The 24,660-nt window shown below is 31.9% G+C and overlaps 1 protein-coding gene and 1 long non-coding RNA gene across 2 annotated transcripts in view; one reads left to right on the plus strand and one right to left on the minus strand.

Moving 5' to 3' along the window:
- Nucleotides 1–20,854, minus strand: part of LOC106662140 (transcription factor Ken) — a 51,431-nt gene extending 30,577 nt beyond the window's left edge. Inside the window, exon 1 of the mRNA XM_014385963.2 lies at nucleotides 20,702–20,854. The gene's annotated coding sequence lies outside the window, so the exon portion shown is untranslated. The remainder of the gene's footprint in view (nucleotides 1–20,701) is intronic.
- LOC106662145 overlaps nucleotides 297–24,660 on the plus strand; it is a 35,487-nt gene continuing 11,123 nt past the window's right edge. The window contains exons 1-2 of the long non-coding RNA XR_002909849.1: nucleotides 297–646; nucleotides 2,919–3,020. This is a non-coding gene — a long non-coding RNA (uncharacterized LOC106662145). The remainder of the gene's footprint in view (nucleotides 647–2,918; nucleotides 3,021–24,660) is intronic.

Genomic DNA, 24,660 nt, shown 5'->3' on the forward strand with positions numbered 1-24,660 from the left:
CTCTGACTGATTAATAACTTAGAACTTACTATCTATTGCACCTACTATTGTACCTACCATTGCAATGGATTAAAAAATAACACGATTAAGCACTGTTTGCCTGAATATCCAGAACATCACTATAAAATTTATATAAACAAAAATTCAATTATTACAAGATTTTTCTTCCAAGTGGAAAAAAAGTGTTGGAGGTAGCTGGAACAGCCTTATCAATGGTGATCAAATTAACACATTAATAAAATATTTGATCAAAAAAGTACCAAACGAAACCTTAGAATAATTTAAAAACAGTGAATATAACAAGAATAGATTGTTGATTTTTTTTATTGTGAATTACGGTGATGAGACAGCAGTTTGATCATTTCCGGTAATGAACCATGTGGGTCCCACTGTTTGTTCTGATATGGCATTTCATCATCTTCAGTGGGGGATTTGTGTGGATTTTTTAAGATCAGTTTCTTGTGCCTTGTTTTACATAGTTTACTGTTTTACAGTCATTTGTGTCGTGAGATTTTCCTCATGTGGTCTCCGCAGTGTCATCAACCTGCAATTCGATCCTTACACCTTGTCACCTCATAAAACAGATGGCCAAATGCCGGAACGCGTTGACAGTAAAACACAGCGAGAATAGGCAGACCCTGATGAGGTAAGGGTCAAATCATATTTGTATAAGTTGTTGATTTGTGTGTCTATGCATTTCTTAATTGTGGTTTTTCGCCAGTTTTGTACTTCATAGCGCAATATTTACATAAAATTAGGAGTAAAGTCCTTTCTATAGTACATCGAGTTTCCAATCCGTCTAATTTTATTGTCTGCCAACGTGTCATCTAACTGTTTACAGTTTCATAAAATATTTAATCTTACTAGTGTCTCCAAGCATACCATCTAGCTGCTTTTATTACCCCACAATGTTCTATTTAGCCATTGCACCTTCCACTGTACTTCCTATGATTACCATCTAACTATTTAAGTACCTCCCTAAGTTCTACCTAACGTACCTTTTACTGTTTATATTAACTTAACGTGTTGTAACTTACTAGTGTCTACCAACGTACGATCTAACAGCTTTTAGTACCTATGAACGTTCTACATACCTACATTGCTTTCCATCGTACCTTACGTTTTCACCAATTCCCAACGCACCATCTAGCTGCTTTTATTACCTCCCAGTGTACAATTAGCCATCGTACTTCCCATTCTTCTTCCTATGATTATCACCTAACTTTTTGAGTACCTCCCATGTTCCACCTAATTTTCGTGTGTTCAAACGTACTATTTTACTGTTTGTAGTATCTTAAAATGTTTCGACTTACTGGAGTCTACCAACGTACCATCTAAGTGCTTTTAATACCTCTGAATGTTCCTTTTGGTCATCGTACCATCTACCTTCTGACAGTGCTTCCCAAGGATCCATCTTATTTTAGGGTCTACCAACGTGTCATCTAACCATCTCAAAACGTTTCATCTTACTAGTGTGTCTTCTTGTGACATCTTAATGCTTTTAATACCTCCCAATATTCTATCTATATAACAACTGTGTCTTTTATCATACCATATTTTCAAAGTGAGTACTTCCCATTATACCATTGTGCTGCCTACATTCTCATAATATTCCATTTTCCTATCGTATCATCGTACCATTTATCTGCTTTTGGTACCTCCCAATGTTCCTTCGAATTCTAGTGTCTACTACATGCCATCTAACTATTTATAGTATCTCGAAATGTTTCAACTTACAAGTCTTCGACCATACCATCTAACAACTTGCCGTACCTCACAATGTACCATTGTTCGTATCGTATCAAACCTGTGTACCTTCCAAAGTTCAATCAAATTTTAATTCAACTATCTATGGTATCTCAAACTGTTTCATTTTACTAATGTCACCCAATGGACCATTTACCTTCCCAATGTTCTATATAACTAAAATACCTTACATTAAACCATCTAGATGCTATCATTACCTACCAATGTTCCATTTAACCATCGTACTTCCCATTTTACAATACAGGGTGTATCAACTTCTGCAGTCCACCTATGTAATTCTGGAAACGATTAACTTGAGCAAAAAATGGTCTTATACAAACCGCAAGTTAATTTCGGATAGGAATCGCGTGGTAGTAACAAATTTAACATAACTTTCTCATCTAGCTGAGAAAATACACTAAATTCGTTATTTTAAATAAGAATCCCATATTTTTATTATACAGTTCGATTCTAGAATTTATTTTATGCCACTTTAACTGAACGGAAGGTTTTGATAGGATCGACCATTTCTGAGTTATGCCCGACGGAAGAAGCGTGAGCTTTTTGTAACGTTTCTTTCGAAATCGATGAGCTTGAGCAAAAAAAGGTCTTATTGTTATCTTATCAAACCACAAGTTAATCTTGGCTAGGAAAACATTCCCAACTAAATGAGAAAGCTATTTTAAATCTGTTAGCTCCATACGATTCCCAGCCAAAAGTAACTTGAGTTTTGTATAAGATCATTTTTTGCTTAAGTTAATCGTTTCCGAATGAAAGTATATGCTTAAGTACGTCCTAGATAATAATGAGTACCTAATTGTTAGAGTAATCTCTAATTAATTCTCAGTGTTATATCCAACTACAGTACCTCTCAATGAACCAAATACGTTTATGGCATCTTTAACGTACGAACCAAATTTAGTTTAAAGAATAGGTATTTTTCAACGTAACTGAAGTTTATGTTTTTCCCAGTACCATCTTACTGTAGGAGTTTAGATTATCTTACAACGTACCACCTATTACCTTTCTGCAACATAAATAATTTATACTCCAAGATACAGTTATATTTTTTGTGTTCCATATTTAAGACCCACTATAGATTTAATTGAATATTGATCGAATACGTAATTTGTAAAAGAATTAATGGTTTTTGTTCTGTTTATTGATTACAGGATTCAGGAGGCATTGGCGTTCGCTGCTTTGTATTCTTTAAAAGGATTCAACTCTTTTGAACTTAGACGATACAATCGCTCGGTCAGGAAGAAACTTCAAAGGTTTTATAATTTTTTAAATAATTATGAGTGGGTATTCTGTATTTTTTACCGCAATCAATACAAGAGCAAACATTCCACACCCACCTTTTGTATGTTGAGAGTTAAATGGATTGTTTTATGATCTACATGTAGAAAAAGGTTTTACAATGGTAAGACAGAGTTGTAATATTTATTGCCCCTGTATAAAGTAGGCCTTCGGCCTTGTTGGACGAGCAACAATGTTTTGATAAAAACGTTTAAAAAATATTGTATATAACGAATCTTTTAAAAGGGTAAAGGCTGTAGGAAATTTTGTGATTTCGGAGAACTTGTTGCGCAACGATGCCTGTAAAATAAACGAAAGCTCTCATCGAAAAGAATCGAACTTGAACTTTGCGGGTAGCAAGTTGGCCAATCCCCGAATTGCAAAACGAGGCAATTTCAGGGGTCTTAATTGGACCGGTTAAATCGGCGGGGTCGAAAAAAGACACGCAGACACGCAGTTCCATCCTGCGCGGGGAGGCGGGTTCCGAGATTGACCTTCGGCGGTGCGGACGGCTCACAGAATGAAAAGTGAAAACGAAGCAAAGTAAAAGTGACGCAAGTTAAGTGAGAGGTGAAGATTGCGTCTGTTGCCCTTGAAGACCCCCTCCCAAAGAACAGGGCCGCTCCTCGACTTCGTTGCATCTTCCCTCTGTTTTGCTGCCGACACAACTTATTTTCCTAGAAAGTATAACTTATAAAACTAAAGCACACACATGTTGTCCAAATTACTAGTTACAATAAGTAATCGATAATACAAGAGGTTCTTTGGCATAATTCGTCCATAATGCAAAGTCAAGGATGTCCAGAAAAGACTAATTTATTGGATTGCCCATAACTGACAATGAACTAATTATAAACGAACTATGAAAGCCCATCTAAGATTTTAGTAATAAAAGCCAACATACATACCGCCCCAAAAAATCTGTAGACCACGTTACGTAACATAAAAATAAACTGCATTTGAAAATCCATATTAAACTGATAATAATAATAATAATAATGTAGAAATAATAATACTAATGATAGTTAAAACTCTCTTTCACTGCCTTGCCCTCTCAAACCTTCTCACTTTCCCACTCTCACTCACTCTCTATCCTTCTCTCTTCTCTCCCCCATCTCACCATTTCCCTTCGCTTCTCTTCTGTTTCCTCCACTTCTCTTTTTTTTCTCTCTCTCTCTCTCTCTCTCTTTTCTTTTTTAACTCACTTTCTTTCATTATCTGTCTCTGTATCGAGTCATTGTCTGTCTCACTAAAAGAGAGTGATTGGTTAAAGGATTTCTCGTTGTATTGTTTTTTCAATTTTTGTATTATTGCATGCAAACCAATCTATGTCACTCCCCAATCTCTCTCTATCTATCTCTCACTCACTCTCTCTCTCTCTCTCCCCCCCTCTCTCTCTCTCTCTCACTCACTCTCTCATTTTCTCTCTCTCTTTCTCTCTCTCTCTCTTTCTCTCTCATACTCTTTTCACGATCTTTATCGGCAGATTAATTACCAAATATAGCCTGGCTAGGGTTTCGTTAAAAAAAGTTAATAAGTTATGAATTTGAATCAATTAGAAAAACCCTAACAATATTTTTGAGAAAACAAAACAAAACAAAAACCACGTAAATGAAAAGTCTATAATCAAAAAGGGTTTAGTAGATGGAAAAAGACCGCTCTTAATGCTTCTCAGCAAGATTAAAACGTACCTATAGATTAAAAAGTAGCCGATAATTAATAAATCGTCTATAATTAAAGCAGCTTATATTTGGTTATAAGTGATAATATTTACTTTGTTTGTAAGCACGCCTTTTAGATTAGAAATCTAATTTTGAATGTTTTTTACCTAGAGTTAATTCCTCAATTTTAATAATTTTTTTATATACTTTTTCATTAATTTTTTGTATAATTTTAACCATTTTAATTCATTTTTCCCCTTATTTTTTTATAATCATAAAATTATAATTAATTATAATAACAATTTTCTAAATTTAAAAATCCCATATCTTATTACTTTAGAATTACATTTAAAAACACAGTAGTTTTTTAAATTTATTATATTGAGTTAGATTTTATTTTTCCTTTATTTGGTTAAAACATTATACTATAATTTATTTTACGACAGCAGGTTAAATGAAAGAATTTATTTATTAGTAACAAAACTCAAATATTTAATAACGAATTATTAATGTCTATAATCCATTTAAAACTTTAAAGACTTTTCGTTAAAAAACATCTGAACCTATGTAAACAGTTATTTTAAAATAACATTAGCGTTGTTTTATTCCTGACTAGTTAATTTAAAGCATCGATCAATAATATACAAATAATTTATAGTTTTACAACCTGATTGTCGTAATAATAAACATCAATTTTAATGACCAGTAAAAGTGGTCACTATTGACGTAAGTGTGCTAGGATTTTTTTAAATCTTGAGGCTACTGGATAAAAAAAATATTCCCAATATTATTTTTTGATATTTAAAATTTAAATAGATACAGAAAAGAAAAATCTTGTTCGATTTCAAAGAAATCCGAGTGGCTAAGCAAATTTGATTTGTTGTAGGGATAAGTAATTTTAATAAAGACATGATTTTTGGTTAAAAAAATAAAATAAAAATAAAATAATAAAAACCACACATACACATACATACGTAGAATATCATAAGAAAATAAAATATTAACTTTAAAAATGTTAAAAAAATTAGCTTCATGAGTTCACATAAGAAACCATCCCTAAACGTAATTATACAAGATAAATAAAAAAATTAGGCGTCGGTGGCCGCAACGGTTTAGGCATTCATCACTGTAAGGTAAAGGTCCCGGGGTCGAATCCAGCGGCCCTGCATTCGAACCCGACATGCTCACAAATGGGCTTTTTTCAAAAACCCGGCACCCCGACGGTTGATAGAACCTCTGCTGTTGCGAACCCTCGTAAATAAATAAAAATTCAGATAGAAAATAACAAATCAAGTCTTTTGGGTTTAGTCAATACTTATGAAACACAAATATAATCAGATTTTACAAATTCGTACATTTTTATTTTCGCGAAAAACGACAAAAAAACTTCCGCAATAGAAATTTAGTTTAAGAGATTTGTATAATAGTGTACAGTAGTAGTTGGCTTGTGCATTATTTAAAGCACTGATGTTTCGTAACAATCGAACAGAAAAAAAACCTTGTGCAAATCACGTTCTGGCAATTATCCTTTAGGAAAACGGAACAAAAAAAATCCTTATATAATATACGGGCTATGTCGTACATATATGATTCTTGCTTTTAAAAATTGGTCGGAAGGAATATCTGTTGGTGTGTTGGGAACCAAACAGGAATTAGCCCATTTGGGCTACAAAACTTGGGCAAAAAACGCGAACGCCCAAAAAATACAAACATCAACAGGACTTCTTGGTTTTTTTTTTCAAATAGCTTTCATCTATACGTAAACAGTAGATAATATATCAAAATAAATAATTTTTACTTAATTAAGGTATCTATTAATACAGTAAACATATAACTTATAGAAAAACAATACAAATTATACTTTTCAAATTTATGAAAACATCGGATTTTTTTAAATAATCCACTACTTTAAACTGATCCTTATAAATTTAATGTTTTATCACTGATCTTAAGAAAGGGCAAAATAAAATAAAAATCCTTATAAAGTAGACCTCCAGAAGTCGAACTAGAAAATAAAAATAATGTTTTTATTCTTTATTTCTTGGAGATGTATTCAAATAAAAATGTATTTCCATTCATTTCACGATCTATCCAATTTACTCAAAGACATTTTCACCCAGATCTTTGAGAAGAATAATTTTTTATGTGCCTAGTGGGCTGAGCTTTTGAAAATTAAAGAGAGTAGTTTATTTTCTTCTTACGCCAGAAAAAGAAGAAACATATTCCCTCATTTTCATTTTTTCTTGGTCCATACACGTTACTACAATGTACACGTTATATCAGTTATCTCTGTAAGTACAAACAAAAATCCTTTTATTATATGTTTAAATAGATATGTAATATTACAAAAATGCTTTCTCATGCTCCATGTTGTCTACGGGGTGATGAACCTGAAATTTGGTCGTTGTCGTTCATTTTGATCTGCCTATAGCTGGGACACACACTGAAGATGGCGAAATGAAACGCGCATGACGGACCAACCCAGATAGGCGGAATCAAAATGACCGGTAACGAAAAAATTTCAGGTTCAACTAGGAGAAAACACACAACTCAAATATATCATGTTCATTTCCGAACTAGATCACACTGAAGATGGCGAAAGGCCGAAACGTTGTCGTCCCAGCGAGGATCGACTCACCAAACTGATCGATAACTTCCAAAATTTCCAGATGTAAAAGTCCAAAACTTTGTACACATAAAAAAACTTGTGCACCAGTCATTAAATTCATAACAAATTACGGTTTGACGAGCTTTTAGACAAAAGTGTACGGATTCTCCACTTGAAAATTATGCGTTATGCGTGCCAATTTATTGTGTAGGTATACAAAAAGAAATTCGTCGATTTTTTGTTTTCAATGCTTTGTTCATAACCGAAAATAAACATAGACCGGAAACCCCCCCTTGAGAAAAGATCAGCAGACCGCTTCCCCCTTTTTTTGCGGCGACGGCTTAAAGTGTCACCTCCGGTCAATTTTCCAGGGATTGAAGACGGGACGGGAAAGAAAAAACGTTTGAAAATTTTAAATTTATGGGCTGTCGTCTGTAGCGAGAACGGAGAAACACAAAGAAGATACAGTCAAGGTCTGACCGCCCGTTGGTGGGGAAAGTGAGCGGAAGTTCGGATCTTGCCACTCTTGCATAAGAGTAGGATGGGTTCCACTCCCCGTCCGCGTTTCACATTGATAAACACGCAGTAGACTGAACGACGTACTTGCATTAAATGTGTTAATATATTTTTATTTTTTACATATAAAAAAAATTGAAGTAGATTTTCAAAAGAATGCCTTCCTCGCAGCGTGTTATTCTTCCATAAATCTTTGAATAAAATATGCTAATATTACAGAAAAAAATGTCATCAAAGGGTTGATTCTCAATAAATTTAAAATTATACAGTTGAAGTTAAATCTCAAAGAAACTAAAAATGTTCTATCCCAGAACCTCAAAATACTGAAATGAACCAATAAAACAGAAATAATTATTATGCGAGATTGTGAGATTGAAAAGGCAGTTACTACTTTAATAAATTTAAAAAAAATGAAGTAAGATTCTAATTAAAATTAAACTTTACTAGAATGAATAAAGACTACCAGTCAAAAAGGATTTATAAACATGGTCAGTTAAAAAAATTAATTTTCAAAAATCTAAAACTACAGGAATCGCATTTCAGATGTTTAAATATAAGCCATTTTTAACGTTTTTGTCGAATAGTTTTATAATTTTGCACCGTCGGGGTAAAACAGTCCAAAAACTTTTCAGGATTGCGATTTTAAATTCCAGACCTTTGGAATAAATTCAAATTTTTTTTAGCACTTTTTCCTTGTCTTTCCTCTTTGTTACGAGAAGTTTTCCTTATTAGAAGAATGATCTACCTGACCTGAAGAAAATACGCACTTCTCATTTTGACAAAATTTGATTGATGAAGTATCAAGTCATACTTCATACGGGTTAATTATTGGACTTGTATTCATGTAGGAAATTTTCAAAAATCCAGAACCACGCCAAGAATTAGTCGGAATTTTGAAATTTAAGACTAACGTTTTATTTCCAGTTAGTTTAACTACAATTACATTATTTGTCAATGCACTTGTGTTTTTGCAAGAAGTTTGAACAAAATTCAAAACCATTTCAAAATCACAGTTCAAAATTTTCAATTTTTAATTGAACATTTTTACACCTGGGCGTCATACATTGATACATTTATCGGTAATTTAAATTTTTACAATTATTTTCAAGTTTGTTTTGCCACGGATATTTTTAAAAGTTTTTAATCCTTTTTGGTACTATAAGGGGTTTTATCTGTGATTTCTTTTTTTTTTGTAATACTTAATATAATTTTGCCTTGGTGTCAATTGAGAAGAAAACTAAAAGTAGGAAGTAACAGTGCTTCACCTACTAAATTTTCATCTTATCATTGCAAAACGTATCCTAAAATTTGATCAAAAATTTTTTTTAACTACCTATCTGCATTATAACTAATTCGCATTAAATCGCACACTTGTGAGATAAAGTTACATAAGAAATGAAATAGAAAACGTGAGTACCGGAAGTGGAGCAAATGTTAAAAGGGGCCATTTAAAAATTTCAAATTTTTCATGCTAAACGAATCATAAATATATTTTGAAAACTTCCAATTTCGGATTGGTAGTTGATGTAGCTGAGTCGTAGTTAAAAAGTCAATACAAATTAAAATCTTAATGTTTATAGTTTGCAAGTCATGAATGGTACTTGTATTTTACATTTATTTAGTTTATATTGATACAGGATATCAGTGTCACTCGCGTCACTAACTTTGCCAATGAATTTCACAGCGCAAAATATAACAAAAAGTCCATATGAACTTTTGCAGATATTCAAAATTTTATCGGTTTTCCCTAACTCTCTACTGTTTTCTTCATAAATCTACTTGAACTATCATTTTGGGGGTAAATCCAGAAAGAGAAAAACAGGGTTTTGGTAGAAAATAAAAAAACGCAAAAAATCAACGTGACAATGAAACAAAACATACATAAAAGAGATCAAAACATAGTGAACAACCAAATTACGTTAATATTTTTTGTGTGCTTTTTTATTAGGTTAATGTTGGGTTTTACAAATTCTGTATTATTTTTTGTTTGTTTTGTCTGTGTTTAGTGTGGATACTTTGTTCCAATTTTTCTGTTTTGGTTGTTTGCTATGCTTTTTGTCTTTTTTATGAGTTTTGTTTCATTCTTTCTTTTTGTGCTTTTTTATTAAGTTAAAGTTGGGAAGTAAATTTTGTCCAGGATTAAAAGTTGAATACTACATTAACCCCATTCACCCTTGTTCAGCACTTTTTTTCCATTTACCAAGGAATTTCTACATTTTGGTTAGAATAATTAAAGAAAGGGGCGTCGGTGGCCGCAAGGTTTAGTCTTTGACACGGCGCTCATCACTGCAAGGTAAAGGTCCCGGGTTCGAATCCGGCGGCCCTGCATTCGAACCCGACATACTTACAAATGGGCTTTTTTTTCAAAAACACCGGCACCCTGAGGGTTTATATGACCTCTGCTGTTGAGAACCCTCGTAAAAAAAAAAAAAATAAATAAAATAAATAAATTAAAAAAAATAAAAATAAAAATAAAGTAAGAATACCGCTAGAAAGATTATTAAAAGAAAAAATAGTTATGAATCTTTCCAATGAATATGCAAATTTACTTTTTTTAACAAATTTTCAATTTAGCAATTTTTGAAAGAGCTTTGTTTTTCGACCGAAAATTAAATTCTTTAATGAAATTTAACCCTATTTCCAATGATTTTTTTTTTTACCAAAAATGAATAGCTCAAGAGCTTCGAATAGATTTATGACGAAAATCATAGTTATTTGAAAAAAAGTTGAATATCTGCGAAAGGGTTTAGAATCGGACCATGGTTCATATGAACTTTTTTTATTGCATTTGAGGTATGAAATTCACTGGCAAAGTTTGTGATGCGATTAGCCTGACACCCCAATATATAATACTGTATATTTTTATATTTTGTATCAATTTGGATTTTGTAAAAAATTAAGTTCTTTCTGTTTTCCTGTTAGTGTTTAATTACAATTTTTTTTCCATTCATGAAGTCTTGACGACGTTTATAATTTTTTATTAGTATTTTGGCACTGTACAATTCGTTCCGTTCCAAATTGAACGAGCCCGAAGGACAAGGTAGACCGATTCAAAGGAAATGAACGTACAGAGTTGGCATAAAAGAAAGCAGTTTCGAACAGAATGCCAACTTGCACATTTGGATAATTGCCCGTCGGACGCTGATTTCCGGGAAATTGAACGCCATTCTCCCCAATATTTCTCTCCGTTGTCTATTTTCCAAAAAAAAGTAAAAATATTTATTGACAAAAAGCGTAAATATCATTGAATCTTGGGGGGGGGGATCGAAACAGTCAATCTTGTATCGCAACAACATGAAAACTTATTAAACAAAATTAAATATTTATTTATTGATAATTTCTGAATTTTTTTATACAGTTACGATTAGAATTGTGTTAAGGATTCAAAACAATATTTCATATAACAATATTGCATTCATTTCCTGTTATTACATAGCACTATACAATCAAGATTACAATGTTTATATTATCATAAAAATTTGTTAACAAAATAATAAATTGAAAACATTAATAAACTCGTTTAAAATAAATAATAATTATCCTTGTTTGGTTGTAGTTCCTGGCTGCTGCTGGCTGCCTTAGTACCATCGTGCAGGCATTTCTTTTGATTTAAAACAGAAATTTTCAATTTTTATATAACGTACTTTTTAATTGATAGGTGATTTAAAAAATCTTGGGTCTTAGAAAGATAGTGCAGACATTGAAAAACCAAATGAACCGAGCAACGTAATGAATTTAAAAATTCAAGGTCTGGGAAAAATTCCTATTTCGTTTATGTTTACTCGTCTTAAACTGAAAGTTTGAAAAGTCATTAATTGATTCTCTTTTTGGATACGATTAATCTCGCTTGTTTCCTTACGCTCGTCTTAACCACAATTTTAATGTCGATTTTCCGGAACAACGTGTATCGAATTTTGCTAAATCGTATTCGATCGCTAACTTCTCACCTTGTGGAATATTAACAGAGACGTGTAAAAAGTTACGCAACGGTTGTCTGAAGAATAGAAACACACCGAATGAAATTAATTCTTAACTCTTTTATAACAATTTTTTTTCTTTTTTATCTTAACCAGACGAAACAACTCTATTTACCATCTTTATCCCAAAATAAATTTACATTATAGTAAAACGTCGTAGAAATACTGCAGGATTTCTTTCGAATATCAATGTCGACCTAATCTCTTACAACATGCGCTTTTTATAAGCCCGGGTTAATATGTCAAATAAACAATTTTAAAATGTGTTACAAAAGTTTATTGTTGTGGGCCGGCTTCTGGTGATAACATTCTAGTAGTATTGTTACATCAAGTTTTTCGCTTTTTTTTCAAAATATTTTGTTAAATTAGCTAACAAGAGAGATATAAAAGAATAATTATGCTTATTTGTTGTTCTAATATTTAAAATAAATATAACATGTTCATAATAAATCTAGGGGTTAAAAGTGAAAAACAACGAAACAGTCCAAAAGTACGTTAGAGTTATAGAGCAAGTAGTACCAAATAAAAAATTCAATTAAAAGTCTAGAGAGGTAGAGGTTCTTATTGCTTCATATAAAACGCCAATACTTCAATTTGGAGAGTTCGCAAATACTCTCAGAGCCACGTGAATCATGTTTTCTCCTGACGTGTCATAAACCTGATGTTGACAAACGAGTGAAATAAATGTGTCGTTCAATAACAAAATTTCATATAAAAAAAATAACATAAATACATAGAAAATAAATATAGACAGATTTAATTTTGTACTTTATCGGAAAATTTGAGGTTTTTTGGAATTTCACATTGTTGTTTCATTCTCAACTATGCAGAGCAAAATCCAGATGAAAGCATTGGATAGAAACTTATATTTTCAATTAATTAAAGAAAAATAAAATTTAAAATCTAACAAAAGAAGATAAGTTCTAATTTAGAATTGGCCGAATTTGTTCTTTAGAAAAAGAAAATCCCTTTATTAAAAAAATAATAATAATAATAATAATAATACAAAATTTGTTGTTATCAGTAACAAGTAAAAGTACGAAAAAAAGAAAACGACGAGATCTTTCGTCATATCGATAAATACCAATTGAATATTATTTCATTTTTTTTTTTTTTTTAATTTCCCTTGTACCGAAATCACGATTGAATTTGCCATCAGCAATTACGATTATCTTTGTCGTTAAATGCTAATAAAAATCTATAAAAAAATACAATACAAAAGTTTTCAAAAACGATTTAACCACTTCATTTTTACATCGTATAATTAATTTTGTTGTCTGATTTAATCGTTCCATTTCAAATAAAACCTAAATATTAAAATAAAAAAAGTTAAGGTTTTATAATCCACTGTAAAATCACGGATTAAGTTTTTTGAAAATTTTCCTTTTAATTTTTTTTTTAATTTGTAGTTAATTGAATTTTTTTTTTTCTTAAGAAACTTTTTCTTTATAGGTTTTTGTCCAAGCTTTCCGAGTTGAGTAAGTACATGTCGTGAATTACTAATAGCAGTTTCAAAGTCCTGATATTCCTCAAACAATATCTATAATTCCACAATGATGTTGAAGTTTTCAGAAATTTACCTTTTTGCCTTTCCTTTTATTGCCATGTTGCGTCTTTTATAATTTAACTCCATATCCCATCGAAATTTATAGAATTTTTTTTCATATTTTAATTTATGTTTTCTCGGATGCAAACTTGGTTTTCAAAGCAGTTACGTTAACGTATTAAATTTGATAGCAGTTTTTAAATTTTAGGTTTCTTTTTGATTTTTATCTGAATGATAAATTTGGCGCCTTCCATTATTTTACCGGATATTCTCATGCCGTAAAATTTACGTTAAAATATACATTAAATATATAAATATACACCGTAAAAATCTTTAAAATTTTATTGAAAACTTAAAACCATCCATCAATTTATGCTAATCATAAATTTTTATTCCTTTTGTCATTTATTCGTGTTGTTTTTACATCTATTGGGTTGTCCGGAAAATAATGCAGGATTTTAAGTTTTCATTTAAAAAAATCTATATAAAATATTCTGTTTACGTTTACAGGATTACTCATTTGTATGAATGTCAACACTTATTAATCCTCTTCCAAATGATATTGTTTGTTTACCTCTGTAGCATTCCGCTACTTGGAAATAATTCAGTCATCCTTATAATGTCAAAGCGAGAATTTCGTACGATTTTCTTTTACGAGTTTAAACTCGGCCGAAGCGGAGCCCAAACGGCTAGAAACATTAACCAAGTCTGGGGCGAGGGTTGTGTTAATGAGTGCACTGTGCAAAGGTGGTTTAAAAAATTTCGGGAGGGAGATTTCAGCCTTGAAGATGAAGAAGGTCGTGGAAGGCCTTCCTCTCTTAATGATGATGTTCTGCGATCAGTGGTGGAAGAAAACCCCAAAACAACTGTTCGAGAACTTGCAGAGCAACTCAAAGTCAGTAAAACGACCGTCGCTGACCACCTCAAGGCGATTGGAAAAGTGAAAAAACTCGAAAATTGGGTTCCACACTCATTAAACGATCGCCAAAAAAATCAGCGCTTTGATGTTTGTGCATCACTTCTTTGTCGAAACAAAAATGACCCATTTCTGGCCAGAATTGTTACATGTGACGAAAAGTGGATTCTCTACGATAACACTAGACGTTCTGGACAGTGGCTCGACAAAGGAGAAGCTCCAAAGCCCCCAACTCATCAAAAAAAGGTAATGGTTACGGTATGGTGGGCTTCATTTGGTTTAATACACTACAGCTTCTTAAATCCTGGCGAAACCATCAATGCTGAATCATACTGTAACCAAATTAATACCATGCATCAGAAATTGGCAGTAATGAAGCCCTCTTTGGTCAATCGGAAAGGGCCCATTTTGTTGCATGACAACGCTCGACCACATGTGTCACGTGTAACGTCACAAAAATTATTGGAGCTTGGCTATGAAACTTTGCCTCACCCACCCTACTCTCCGGACCTCTCGCCTACTGACTACCATTTTTTTAGACACCTGGACCACTACTTACAACACATAATATTCAAAAATCAAACGGAACTGGAAAATGCATTTATTGACTTTATCAATTCTAAAAATTCTGAATTCTACTCAGACGGAATTAATAAGTTACCAACACGTTGGGAGAAATGTATTGAGAGTATGGGAAATTATTTTGATTAAAGAACATTGCTTTAAAGTAACTAGTTTCTTTTTTTTTGTTTAATACCAAAATCCTGCATTATTTTCCGGACAACCCAATATAATTTTATGCTGGTTATCAGTTTTACAGTCTAGTCTCATGGAATAAAAAATATATAAACAGAAAATTTCCATTCCAGTTTCTTGGAAAGCCTGAAAACTCGTAATAATTTAAATTGTTTATGTAAGTGATTTTATGGTCGGAATTGTCAGTAATAAAGTAAATAAATAACATAAAAACATTTTTTAAAGGTATTTTTTTTAAATATAGAAAAAATTTTGAGATTAATTTGACTTTTTTAATTTTTTGGTTTTTGCTTAAAAAATCAATTCCATGCGGGTTTTTTAAAGTAAAGTCATTACTAGTTTAAACATTTATTTGGACTTTTCGGGAATATTCACCAATCATCAGCATGCGTATTTTTAAAAGACATAAGTATAATAAATAATTATTAGAAAGAACGATAAGGAAAAAAAAATTTTTTTTAAAATGTAGTTTCTTTTAAAAAATACATGACCATTTTGCATCAGTAGTTCAAGTTTATTTATATAACATTTTTTATTATTTTTAAGTAACGTTCAAAAATGAAAAGATTGCATGCCCAAAGCCGTATGGCCAAGATGGCCAAAAAAAATTGTGTATAAATAAACTTAAATTACAGGTGCAAAATGGTCATATATCTTTTAAAATAAACTACATTATGCAAAATTTAATAATTGTTTAAAAAGGAAAGCCTTATAATAAAATTGTTCTAAAATACTAATGTTCTTAAAAATACACATGCTGATGGGTGTAAATTTCGGAAACTTCCAAATAGACGTTAAAATAAGCAATGAATTTACTTAAAAAAAAGACATGTAATTTTTTTTAAACAAAAAATAAATAAATCAAAATAAATTAATAAAATACTTAAATCTGTGGATTTTATTTTTGAAAATGGTACTGCCATTATCTCGCCTATTATTACTATAACTTTTTTTTGTGTGTGCATGTTCTAATATTTACGTATTTCTTACGTTAGTAGTTTCTTTATAAGACTTAATTATTATTATATGTTTATCAGTATTTTTATGTATGTCAGTACGTTTATTATTATCAGTATTATATGTTTTAGGTGGAGAAGATTAGTTTTTTTTTATTTATACGATAATGCGCTGTGAGAAGATCAATGAAACAATATCAGTAAGTTATAACTAAATTTTGCCCAAATGTTGTGTATTTGATGAATCAAAAGTGGAATTTTTGTACAACTTTGGGAAATGGATCGCAGGATTTGAGAGAATAATCGGCTATTCATAATTTGCTCAAATTGGGTCTCAAAATCTCTCGACTGGCCCAGTTATGCCAGGATGAATCATCCCGTACGCGCATATATTTTTGCATAAGATCTAAGAGTTGCAGTTATATTTAGCAGTTTCGGCCCGCCGGTTGCGTCACCCCCGCGGAGAAAGTGAAGGTCCCGGCGATGCCACCATCCCGCCGCGCCACGCGCGCAAAAAAAACATGCGTTCCCGTTTTTCCCCCTGGGGTCAATTTCCAAGTTCCGGCCTTCCGCGGGAGATAAAGGGGTTAAAAAACACGTTAAAAATACTGTCCGATTTTCCTCGATATCTTATCGCGTATTTGATTGGTGTGGATATTGTCTGATTTATTAGGCTAGTCCTTGAGAGCTATAAATTTTCACCGATGAGGAGTGGCAGACCTTCTGTCAATATTTTCGACGAAACGACTATTCGAGTATGACGCGATTGGTTTTCCTTTTTTGTCCTCCTTGGTCTAAATTGGAAACAAGGCCCTCTTTATCCAAAAATCAAGTGGGTAAAACAAAACGGTCCAGACAAAGTGAATTCGTAAAATCCGAGGAGTGGGCTTCAATTTTTATTACTGTTCTAAAAGGAATATCATAAATAAATCTATGCAAAAGAAATTCAATTCAAGTACAAAGACATTCAAAAAATCAAGGATCATGAACAACATCCTCAAGATGCAGATATTCATATCGGCTAGAATCCTGCGATGGTCCTTTCTTTTTAAGATTAATAAGTTTTATTAATTTTATTAGTACATGAAATAATTAATTCCATTCAGGATTAAATCAACAGTACGTTAAATAAAATAGTCCGAACATTTCTCCTGGATTTTTATCACCTACGAAGCCTTTTTCCTTATCTTCAGTCAAATTTTTTTTAAAACTTTCGTTCGTCAATACAACATCCATATGTAAAGAGCATATTTATAACTTATTTTTCAATTTTTTACTGTGTGACAGACTGTTAGAAATACCTCACTAGTGCTGTGTTCTGTCTGCCCTACCCGTCTACTTCAGATGTTTCACAGACACAGTCTGACAGGACGAAAGCGAACGACGATGAACAATTAATGAAGTAAATTTGGGACAAAATGAAAATCCAGATTTTCTTTTAAAAAATCTATCATTGTTGATTCAAATATCTAAATCTATCTTAAAGCAATTCTTTTTTTTTATTTTTGTTTACAGGGATTTTTTTATTCATCTTATTCTTAAGCAATTTATGTCTTAGTCGTTTCAAAGTTCATCAGAAAGAAAGTCTAAATAATTTATTATGTTCTGGGTTTAGAAAGTATGTTTGAAATTAAGTTTTAAATAACATTGGCTATTTTTTTAGTCAGTAAAGCTGGAAAATTGCACCATGGAATTACAAAATCTATCCTGTTTATTCGTTTTTTTTGTTTTTTTATTTAAAGGTATTTATTATTTTATTACTCTTAAATCATTCCACATCTTTTATGCTTTCCTATTTCACAGTTGATCAGAATGAAAGACGGATTATGATTTGGGTTTAGAAAGTACGATTGTTACAAGTTTTATGTAAGATTAGCTACTTTTTAACTATTATGTAAAATCAAAATTTTTGTTTAAAATCCATCATTGCGGATTCAAATGTCAAAATCAATCCTAAGACTGTTCTTTTTTTATTTTTATTTAGAGGGATTCCTTTTATTTTATTCTTAAGCCAGTTTGATGTAAGATTAGATATTTTTTTAACGTATTTTCCTTAAAACAAAATTTTCCTTAAAAATCCAGAATTTTTTATTTAAATTTCAAAATCTACACTAGAACATCTCTTTTTTTAACAATATTTTATAGGATTTCATTTGTTATATTTATTTTAGGTAAGGTTAGCTACTTTTTAGCTATTATGTAAAATCAAAATTTTTGTTTAAAATCCATCATTGCGGATTCAAATGTCAAAATCAATCCTAAGACAGTTCTTTTTTTATTTTTATTTAGAGGGATTCCTTTTATTTTATTCTTAAGCCATTTTGATGTAAGATTAGATATTTTTTTAACGTATTTTCCTTAAAACAAAATTTTCCTTAAAAATCCATCATTTTTTATTTAAATTTCAAAATCTACACTAGAACATCTCTTTTTTTTAACAATATTTTATAGGATTTCATTTGTTATATTTATTTTAGGTAAGATTAGCTACTTTCTAACTATTATGTAAAATCAAAATTTTTGTTTAAAATCCATGTTGCGGATTTGAATGTCAAAATCAATCCTAAGACTATTCTTTTTTTTTTTTATTTAGAGGGATTCCTTTTATTATTTTATTTTTAATCCAGTTTGATGTAAGATTAGCTATTTTTTAAAACATATTTTCCTTAAAACAAAATTTTCCTTAAAAATCCATCATTTTTTATTTAAATTTCAAAATCTACACTAGTAACATCTCTTTTTGTAACAATATTTTGTAGGATTTCTTTTGTTATATTTATTTTAGGTAAGATTAACTACTTTTTAACTATTATGTAAAATCAAAATTTTTGTTAAAAATCCATCGTTGCGAATTCAAATGTCAAAATCAATCCTAAGACTGTTCTTTTTTTGAATTATTTAGAGGGATTCCTTTTATTATTTTATTCTTAAGCCAGTTTGATGTAAGATTAGCTATTTTTTTAAACATATTTTCCTTAAAACAAAATTTTCCTTAAAAATTCATCATTTTTTATTTAAATTTCAAAATCTACACTAGCAACATCTCTTTTTTAACAATATTTTATAGGATTTATTTTGTTATATTTATTTTAGGTGAGATTAGATTTTTTTGTAGTTAGTTGAGCTGAAAAAGCAAAAGGCTCAAATAAGGCTAGAAAAATCAGACCCATAAATTTTTCGTTTGCCATTCCTGGACCCACTTCGTTCATCAATAATTTCTACCCTGTTTTACTAATGTTTGAGAAGATTTGTATTTTTCTATCTTTTCTTTATGACATTCTTGACATGTTGAGGAGAAAGAAGTCTTTGAAAAAATTATTTTATTTTGAAATTGCAAACAATAATGTCTTCTTACAAGCATTGCTTTTTTTAAATGTTTATAACGAAATATTTTGTCATTCCTAGATCATTTTCGTTTCATCAATCATTTCTGCACTGTTTTAATAAATGTTTGAGAATTTTTTGTATTTTTCGATCTTTTCGTTAAGACGTTCTTGACATGTGGAACTTGGTTGAGGAGAAAGAAGACTTGGCAAAACCAATTTTATTTTGAAATTGCGGAGAAAAAGTCTTCTTAGATTCATTGTTTTTTAAAGCATTTGTAACAAAATGTTTTGCAGTTGGTTCATCATAGTATTCTTGATATATTGTGCATAGGCCTCAAGAGATTAGTTTTATCATTGAAAGCTTGGCAGCTTTTGTGTTTTAATCCGTTTTTGACCTCGTTTTTTTTCCCGTCGATTCTATTTAAATAGGAGGATTTAAAAAATTAAGACAGTCTAATTATGTCATACGCGATTTGTTTTTCAGTAACGTACTATTTTTTAATTGTAATTGATTTTTTAATTTTTTGAGCAGTTTGCATTTCGACATATTCTACTTTCCCTATTCAAGGCCCAATTAGTAGAAAGCAATTGGGAGGCGGGTAAATAAATTTAATTTTTCTTCGATCTGCGTAGAATTCGGTCTTTTTGTAAAGCCACGTTTTTCTTTGGAAAATGGAGTTTCTTTTTTAAGGAAAATTGTACAACAATGGCTGGATAATACGAATTTCGGGAAGTAGAATGTCGTGTGTGATCGAATTTTGTGAAAAGTCAAATCTATAAAAAATGAAACCTTAAGAACATGGTTTGATGTCTTTTCATTGTTGACTGAAGTCTCGAGGGAATTTTGTGCATAATCGCTGGTTCCCTCAGAACAAAACATACAGCCAAATTATTCTGAAAAGAATGAAAGGAAATATTTTCCCCTTTCTTCTTTTTTTCTTTCTTTATTTTTTTTATTAGAAGATTATTTTCCGGATGTTAAAATTGTGTAACTTTTAAATCTGTTCAACTGCGTCGCAGTGTCAACGATTTAGCATTCGGTTAAATGCCCGTGGAGAAGAATAGAGTGGAAAAAAGGAAGTAAGAGTTAACATATCTTTCTGCCTTTTCACCCGGAAGTTCCGACAGGATTGATAGAGATGATGCGCATGGGTATCGCTAGTGACCGCTGCAAATTCAAATACCATTGACGCAGACTTCCGCCGTACGCGACTCCTGCTTTCATATCGCACATGTGCGGCAGATAGTCGCGTAATCATAAAAATCAAGCATTCAGGGTTGCGTAAGAATTTTCCTCTCAGCCTCAAGCTGACAAGTTTACTTCCACTTTAACATTTATACAACAAAAATATTCGAGAAATTTTTTTTAAATATGCAATAATAATTTAACTTACGATTAGTTGTACAGATAATCCAAATTTAGTAATCCCATTTTAAACAAGGCACTTGGTCAACACAGATGTACATCACTGAAACTGAAAGTGAACGAGAGAGAAAAAGAGGCCGAAGCAAGTGAGACAGGAGGTAAGGTCTAACTAAAATTATCCCTTTCCTTTTCCTTTCCACTCTTTCTCCCTCCTGATAGTCGCCGTCCCACTCCCATCCACTAGCTCCCTCCCATTCTCCCGTCCTTCCACCCCCCCACCGGCTATCACCTCTCACTGCCAATGTTCTTATTCTTAATCCTTTTTTCCCCTCTCGTCGGGGGTCCAGTCATTCTTTTCGCTGGCCAGCTTTGCTTTTCAAGGTCCGGCCCATTAGGCCGCATTAGCCGTCCTTGGACGCCTCTCGTTGTCTCCCGGCTACCATCGTAGATAAAAGGACTCCGCCGTTCTCTTATGATCCAATCATCTGTATCACTTTCTCCCAAATGAAATCTATAAAATTTTTTTTTTACTTATACGAAAGAAGAAGTCTTCCAAAAAGCTTCTTCCTTTCTTACAGTACACTTACTATACCTTACAAAAGCTTCCATTACTTTGGCACACTTTTCAGTAAGGGTTGAAATTGTTAGTACTTCAACCAAAAAATATTTCCAACTCGAACAACACATTTATCTACAACATGCATTGTTCCTTTTATTCCATTTTATACTAATGTTGGATATATTGCAGTATACAAGGTGTCTGTTCGATAGCAGGTTTAACCTATTGTACAGATAAAAAACAGTGACCAATGGTAACCCCCACATTTTAAATAGAAACACAAATTTTTTAATTTATTTGCTACATGTTTAATTACTTATCCGTGATTGTTGTCTATTCTATAAAAGGTTACTGACCTTCTAGCGTTGTTTTATTGTTTAAATATGGCAAATGGTGAACATTTCTTCTTGGACTTTCCCTTTAGTAAATTAATCTTTAAGTAAGGTCTTGGTTGAGATAAAAAAGTCAGTGTCACGAGCGGGATTCGAACCCACAACCTTCGGCTAAATACGCCGCTGCTCTACCACTTGAGCTATCGTGACACCAACTTCCCATCTCAACTCCACCTTTCGAATCTTCCCTCCTTTTGCCACTTTTTCATTTTTACCATTTAACAAGTAACTTCACTAACAGCTCCCCGTGGCCACATCATATGTCGCCGAGAATCGAGTCCTGATTACACGACATTGAAAAATGGCCAAAAAGAGGGAAAATTCGAAAGGTTGAAGGTTGAAATGGGGAGTTGGTGTCCGAGTGGATCGAAGTCACGATAGCTCAAGTGGTAGAGCAGCGGCGTATTTAGCCGAAGGTCGTGGGTTCGAATCCCGCTCGTGAAGCTGACGTTTTTATCACAACGTATACCTTACTTAAAGATTAATTAATTGAAATGAATTTATTTGGTCAATCGGACCACGAAACCTAATCAATTTTTCTTTAGTGTTCTTTGTTTTTAATACGCCTACATCCCGCACAGGTGCCCCTTATGCAGAGAAAGGCTGCTCGATGTGTCCCACATAATAGAGGCGTGTCATGTCTTGGCTCCGTACAGAGAGCGTGTAGGCATGCCGCCGGATTTAAGAAGAGTTCTCGAACACGGTAGCGTAGAGTCCCCTGTTCCGCTTTTTAGGGGAAATTGTGGTTTTTTATTGTATATAATATGCCTTATGTGTAATGTTTTGTCTGTGTGGATGTATTTATTAGCGTGAATGGCGAGGGGTGAGGGTGAAATATAACGTCATCGCCCCTCAAACGTTGAGAGCATAAGAGTGTGTGTTCGGAGTTGATGGCGGAATATTTATAAAAGTACTCCATCGTCTCCAATCTAGATTAGCTTGAGTATAGGTCGGTGGACAAATATCAAGTACTCCACCGACCAAACGGAATGAGTGTACTGAATGGATGTATTTATGTGTATGAATGTATTTATTTGTATGAATGTAGTGTTTGAAATGGTAAATAGAATATAAACTTAGTTGGGGGCTGAAATGACCTAGATGTCGGAAGCCCCAGTCAAAAAAATAATACGCCTAAATATAACTTAATCGACATTTAAAACTACTTTACAGCAAACGTCTTTGCTATAAACTATACAGAAAATCAACTTTTCACCGTTGCTTTGACAGATAACACAGAAACATGCTGACTCTGACAAGAGGACCGAAAGAAAGTGTGTAAATTTTTCACATTTCAGCTGGACTGGGCACTTATGTCGATGTACATAATTATGTTCAAGATTAGCTTCTACTTGTTACATGTCACATAAATTAAATGATCTAGTGGACTTTTTCAGGTTATTGTCAACTATAGCGTAGGTTCTGGGGAGGAGAAATGGATTAAATAAAAACGTTACAATTCAAAAAAACAGTGCTACAAATTTTTATTAAAATAGTGAACTTCTATTTATCTAATTAGATGTAATGACATGACAGTACCTGCTTTGCAAACAAATATTTTTAAAGACGTATCTGAAATGTTTAGCATATAGACATAGCTGAAATATCAGAAATAATAAAAATGTAATCATTACGGTTTGCTAGAAGTCGAAGATACAAAAGTTCAGATGAATAAACAATTAAAATTACAATCATTAAAAAAAATTAAAGAAAAAAGCTTATAGTTTTATGTGTATTTTTATTCACTAGAGAACAAAATTATCCTAAAACCTGGTGAAACGTAATAGCAATGTTTTTAGCAGTAAAATTTATTACTTCAAAGTAGATATATCTATTATAGGTTAGATAGTAAAGATTTTCACACATATCCAAAGAATTATCAGAATATATTCAATCTTGCTGTTTTTATATAGTAGTATATTATAGTAGTTCCTGAATGTTTTTTTTCCATGTACCGACCATTTTGGCTGCCTATACTTGCTGGGTTGGACTGTCAGATGCGTCTTTGTTATCTATTGCAGCGGCTAAATTAAAAAAAAAAAAAAAAATGAAGGTTGCGAGTTTTGTTCATTACACTGTTAGGGATTTAAGTTGGTCTCTATGGGCCGCCATTTTTGAATTTTTTTATTATGGTATTTGAATTACAAGGTTATACGACTTAAAACTCAAAATATTAAAATTTATCTTGCTTATTATTTGTCCTATGCTATTCATACGTTTTCGTCTGTTCAGATCTAAATTTGATAAATAGATGTGGATCGTTTTATATTCGTACATTTAACAAACTTGTAAACATAGGATTTTTATCAAATGGATGGAATAATTAAACTTTTAAGAAAGTCCAATTTACCATTGATTCTTTCTCCAAATAATTACAGGAAGTATACAACTTGAATACGGTAGTGCCACGGAATCGTCAAAATTCCAGATATTGCAATAATTATAAATCCCAAATCCAGAATAGATATGTTAACGTTTTTAGAAAGCTTTAAAAAATCAGCAGTGGTAATTAAAAATAAACCGACACGCTTTATTTATAATAATTCGCGGATTTAATTGTCTTACTTACAACGATTACTTGTATCATATAACACAGATATGTGAGAGTATGGATTTTTAAAAATTAATCCAAGAAAGATTTATAATTTGTAGAACTAGGCTTGGTAGCACCATGAATTGATTTATTAAAAAATTCCCTGCTTTGCAAGCCCCCATGGATTCTTGGCAATGTAAATCCTCCAAAAATAGACAATTTATATAACAAGGGCATGGGTGAGATAATGAAGTTTGAGTTTATTTATTCGATACTTTTACTTTTACATACATTTTGTACAAAGTGACTACAAGGGGAAATGTCTAAGACATTATATTGGGTTGTCCGGAAAATAATGCAGGATTTTAAGTTTTCATTAAAAAAAATCTATATAAAATATTCTGTTTACGTTTACAGGATTACTCATTTGTATGAATGTCAACACTTATTAATCCTCTTCCAAATGATATTGTTTGTTTACCTCTGTAGCATTCCGCTACTTG

The sequence above is a fragment of the Cimex lectularius genome, unplaced genomic scaffold, assembly GCF_000648675.2.
Source record: "Cimex lectularius strain Harlan isolate CLEC.00 unplaced genomic scaffold, Clec_2.1 scaffold19, whole genome shotgun sequence".
Taxonomy (NCBI): Eukaryota; Metazoa; Arthropoda; class Insecta; order Hemiptera; family Cimicidae; genus Cimex; species Cimex lectularius.